A 6,000-nucleotide genomic window follows, 5' to 3' on the forward strand; every position below is an offset into this window, starting at 1 on the left:
GTTTCCTAAAAACAGAGATCAGTACACTACGCAGAGAATATTTGGAGTTTGATAAATGCACATTTAGGACAGAAAAACAACCTGCAACCTTTCAGGTATTGGATTTAACCATTAGCCATACTGTCTGGAGGCTGACTCAAACCTGAGTCAGTAATAACTGTGTATGGTTCCTTCTTGATTTAGGTAGTCTGACTAGAATGGGAAAGCCACTTCTTTTCATCCAGAAGCTGTGTTTTATTCGTTTATTTACTGGCTTCTGGGGCAATGATGGGATTTGCTACTAAAAATTGACAGCATTCTGCTTTTTTTGGTGATGTGGTCATGGCACTGGAGGTGGGGGGGGGCTATAAAAATGGGTCATACAATCTTCAGTCTGCTGACCCCTATACTAGAATTAACGCTGCATCTTAAAATAGTCCAAGAAGTTAGCTACACTGAAATAAGTGGGACTTAATTCTGAATGAGCACCTTAGAGATTAAGCTGTACATACATTTTTAAAATGCTTGATTTGATTCTGTTTTTCATCCAGCAAATACAATATTTGCAGCACTGTTAATAAATAGATTCCACAGGTCTGTTTTCCTTTCCTGCAGTGGAACAGTCTGGATATTTGCTTTCCTTGTGAAAATGTAGACAGGCCTTCCTGACTCCTGTTTACTTTTTTCCTCCTCTATTCCCTCCCTGCATTCCTGATTATAGCTTAAGTCTTTGGTCTGCAAGCAATGGAATCCTTTCTTTAAAAAAAAAAAAGCTGACCAAGGGTGTTGTTTTACTTAGTACTTGGTGCCTGTTGATATCAAATGTCTTCTTGGAAGCTGGAGAAGGGGGGCTGTCTTCAAGTTGACAGAGGGTAGCCCTCTGGTAGAAGTGCTGTCTCCTCCAAATCCATTTTTAGAAACACCATCACATGGAATCACACAGGCTATGGAACAGTGCAGCACTTCCCTTTCTTGATCCTTCTGAGCTGCATGCAAATTCATCTTCATGGGAAGGAGGGCCCCAACTCTTGGACCTGGTCAGTCTTTGCCTCTTAAGCACTCCCTTGGGCCACATCAGGGGCACTGGCTGTGAAAAAAGGCATCCAGCTTGTTATTACCCTCTGCTGAAAACGACTGTGCATCGTGGTTGCATGATCCTTTTTCAAGAGGGGGACTCCTTCAGTCTTCAGGGTAGTGCACTGGGGGCTTCACTCGTAAAAGGAGACAGGGCCAGGACACAAACAATGTCTGATACCAATTTCAAATTACATTTAAAATGAAGTGTGGTTTGTATGATTACTTCCATGCAGACAACAATTTTCCTCTCTTTTCCACTAAAAACCACTGTTGGAGCACAAGTTTGGGAAGGGTTTAGGGACCTTCCAAAGGATTTGGGGGGCCTCATGGAACCCTGGGGCTGCAGACTGTGGGCCTCTACAGAATATAGATGTATTATATGTAGGAAATGGTGTATTTACCCAAAAAGAAGAAAACTGAATTTAAAACAAAAGAGAGCAGAAGAAGCAAGTATACTCCTTAACTAGTCCTTCCATTTAATAGTAAGTTATTCTGGGGAAAACAATTAGGGGTGGGTTTTTGTGTGTGTGTTTAGGTAAATACAGTCAGTAAATGAGCATATAAACCATTAGGTATTTCCTCATAGCATATATTGTGTCACTGACCAATTTCAATATATTCCATCAAGATGCCACATATCTTACAAGCAACATGGTCTCCCTTTAACATGCTCTTTTAAAAATGCTCTCCTCCCCCCCCCCTTTTTTTTTGTGCCTTTGAATCAGTGTTGACTCCTGGTGACTGCTTGGACAAGTCCCTGCAGTTTTCTGGGCAAGGTTTCAGAAGTGGTTTGTCATTGCCTCCTTCCTAGGGCTGAGAGAGAGTGACTGGCTCAAGATCACCCAGCTGGCCTAAGGCAGGATTAGAACTCATGGTCTCCCAGTTTCTAGCCTGATGCCTTAACCATTACACCAAACTGGCTGCCCTTAAGAGAGGAGAAACAACTAGGCCAGTAGAGGTCAGCAGAGGGCTACAATGCACAGATGACCATGCTATCTTTTGGAAGGTCTAAATAGGATAGTGACATGTCCTGCTTTAGAGAGTACAGTCTTCTATTTGAAGGCATCTCTATGAAGGGCTGTCCAGTTGAAGTCTTAAAAAACCACAGGAACGGAATCCTGGAATCCTGAACATCTGGACAACAGCATTTCTCATGTAAGCATTCCCTGTTCAGGAAAATAGCATGTTTTATTTGTGCCTGGCAAACAGCAGAGTATTGGTGCTTTGGAATACTAAATGGAATACCTTATTTGACCGTAGATGGCAGCACCAGGCTGACCTGGTTACAGCTGGAAGCTAATCAGGGTTGGGATGGAGGACCTGCAGAAAATAACAGGGCTGTAAAACTTACCATCTTGGTTCTACTTACAGATATGGGCAAGTAGTCACCCACTCTTGAGTGATTCAATGGTTTGTATGATGTTGGCATACCAGTACTTGTCCTTTGTCTTTTCTTACTTTTTCTCATTTGTCCTTATTTTATCAAGGAAGGATCTTTGTTCTTTGTTTCAGCAATGGGACTTTCTCAAGTTCAGAAAAGTAAACAAGAGAAACTGATAAGGGAGTAAAACAAAAACTTGACTGACATTCATTAAGGGACTGCTATTTCATTGTCATCTTGGTCTTCTTCTCTTGGGGGGATCACCAGGGCTATAGATTGGTCTAGGAGGTGGAGAAAAACACATCCTGGAGGAAGACAGTGGCAAACCACTTCTGCATTGCTCCCAAAAGAACAACACAGACTTGTCCATAAAATGACCAGGAGCTGATTGATTATGTGCTATCAAGTTGTTTTCAACTCCTAGTGACCACCAGAAGCTGAGCTTGAATTAAATGAGAGTACCATTATATTTTGGGAATGTACCCAGTCTAGTTTGTACTGCATGTATTCAGTTATAAATCTTCTATTCACTTTTTTTGCATCATTCTGCACAAAAACATTGCAAAATCCAGAGTAGTTTCCAATCCATATAGCAGCCCGAGAAGTGAGATAGATCTCTTTGCTTAAAAATGCAAAATACATAAAAATCTCTATCTGCCTCCCCTCCTCCTCCCCAGCTGTCATTGCTGAATAATATTAACAGCCATACAATGTAGTTAGAATTTCAGGAAGCAGAAGCAAATTGCCCACGTGATTCTCTTTTTATATATATATAAAAAAAGAGCATGTTAAGCAATTTTACAACTGGAAGACATGACTCTTGTTTCTGAGGATATGTATTATTCTGCAATACAGCAAAAGCTTTACTTTTCACACCATCATTACTTTAAAGATACACATTTTAAGCTACTTGATCAGTAGCTTAAATTGATAAGTGTGAGTTACATTTTCTAAAAAGAAAAGTTAACTTTACATTAACTTAAGTGTTCCACTAACTGTTCAGCCTGGAAAATTGACTGAATGTTGAATAAATGGTAATAATATGTATAGCTGTTGTTCAGCTCTGACTTTTTGTGATCCAATGGACATCATTGTCCCAGATTGTCTGTCTTTAACAGCTTCTTTAAATCTTATATGCTTGTGTGTGTGCCATCAGTGATAGAATCTAGCTACCTTGTCTTTTTCAACTGCCTTTTATTTTTTCCAAGCAGCAGTCTTCTCCAATAACTCTTGCCTTCATGTTATATACAGTATCTGAAATATCTAATTTAGCTTCACTATTATGGCTTCCACTGACCAGTTTATATTTAGTACATCTAGTATTGTTCTTCTTATAGTCTTAGCCAGGGTTTCCCAAACTGTGAGGTGTAGCTCCCTTGGGAAGATGCAGGCAGAGTCCAGGGGACGTGTGAAGAACCTTTTAGCTGTACGTTGTTACAATAAATCTACCTTTCCCAAAGTTTCATTGTATTTTTTTCATTGTTCCTTTGTGTTCATTTTGGTGTTTGGAATTTTAGGGGAGGTAGATACATTAAGATTACACTAAAGGGAGATGTGATGGCAAGAAGTTTGGGAACCCCAGTCTAAGGTATTCTCAGTTTTCTCCAGCACCACAATTTATAAGTCATCCATTTTTTCTTTGCTCACTCTTATTTTCCTCTTACTGGTGATCCAGCATTCATAATGTTGCAAGTGGAGAAACCATAATCTTGAGAATGTGTCTTTGTTGTCAGACTGAGGTCCCTGCATTTTCATATATTGTCTAGATCTGTCATAGTCTTTCTCCTAAACAGCAGACATCTCATCATTTCACAGCTTCAGCCACCATTCCATAAATTTTTGAGCCAAGCAAGGAAGTACTTTTTCAACTTCTTCCCCACTTATTTGCATCTAATTTCAGGGCAAAGTTATTTTTACCAGAAGAAATTTTAGGGTAGACTTCACATGATAGTTTTTATCATTGGCAATGATAAAACACTGTGTTACACTGTGGCCAAGGTTACACATGTTGATTCACGTACTGAACTAAGATATGGCTCATTTAACTTCTTTTTCTTTTTCTTTTAATAAGGCAGAATGGGCAGAGTTCATGTGACATGCATGAAATAGTATAAATTAGGATAAACTTAGCCAAAACCAAACAAATCACCTTGGGCTTGTGTGGTGTATAAACTTGATCACAGAAATGTTGAAGAGCTGCTCTGAGTTTATTATGAATAAGACTATCCCAACCAGTGTGGTTGCTGGACAGTGTTTTGAATATAATAAGGGGTTTTCTGCACCTGTGCTTAACTCACTACATAAATGTGTCTTGGCAACCTAAAGATTTACCAACATCAGAGCATGTTGCCTCCCCAAATTGCTGAATTGTCATCTATTTTCAAATCCTTTCTCACAACCCATCTTCCTTGTATTATATCCAAAGTTTTATTCCCTTAATCACCATGCCCAATTGTAAATCAGGCCTATTTATTCAGTACACATTATTCTGTTGTATAGTCCTATCTGTTCTGTTGTCTCCCTTCTCAGGTTTTGCCTGTAAGCCTCTTGAGGCAAGGATCTAACCTATTTACCCATTGGTTAAATTTATCTCTGCAACTTTAATACCCAAATATTCCAAGGGAGTACACAAGAAAGGAATATTTTGTAAAATGCTGTGAATATTAGTCATCATCATTATGATTACATACATGATTAATGCAGGGTTTCTCAACCAGGGTTCTGTGGAACCTCAGGGTTCCATGAGAAATCACTAGGGGTTCCCTGGGAGGTCACAATTTTTTAAAAAAAATTATTTCAAATTCAGGCAACTTCACATTAAAAAGATAGTTTTCATTATTTATTTTTAGTTTAAGAACACTGTTAATGCATATATACAGGCCTATACATGAAACAAATATAATAATTTTGTAACTTGTGGCCTATATTTGAGCCTGAATGTGCAGGGGTTCTCCGAGGCCTGAAAAATATTTCAAGGGTTCTTCCAGGGACAAAAGATTGAGAAAGGCTACTGGAATAGATGAAGAAAGAAAACAGCCAATGAATTCAAAAAACAGCATCTTCTCCTTATGAACTGCTGTTTATCTATGTGTCTTTCTAGCAAGCTGAAATGTGGGTTTGATCCATGCCATCAGGTTCCTCACAGCCACCTCTGATCTGGGAGAATAGTAATGAAAGCAATTGCCTTGTCTTACACAATGGGAGAGGATCCTATTCATGGTATGGTTCAACATTTGAAATGATGAGATGGATTGATTCTTTCTGTTCATCAAGAATTATTTCAGTAATTGGGCTCTCCACTTATACTGCAGGTCATTCAGTAGACAAAAAGATAAAATGGGGGAGAAAAACATTACATTAAAATAGGACATTGTGTAAAGAAAGTGGAGGGAGATTAAGGGTCAAAAGACTATTCTGTCCTTCCAAGGTCCACAAAGACCTAATAAGGTTGCACCCGATGTGGCCTTACATCGTATTTTTAAGCATAGGAACATTTCCCCATGGATGTTCTCATGCCTAACTCCTAAAGATACGTTGAACCTTAGTACACTGAAATAGGAGCA

This window comes from Candoia aspera, chromosome 7, assembly GCF_035149785.1.
Source record: "Candoia aspera isolate rCanAsp1 chromosome 7, rCanAsp1.hap2, whole genome shotgun sequence".
Taxonomy (NCBI): domain Eukaryota; kingdom Metazoa; phylum Chordata; class Lepidosauria; order Squamata; family Boidae; genus Candoia; species Candoia aspera.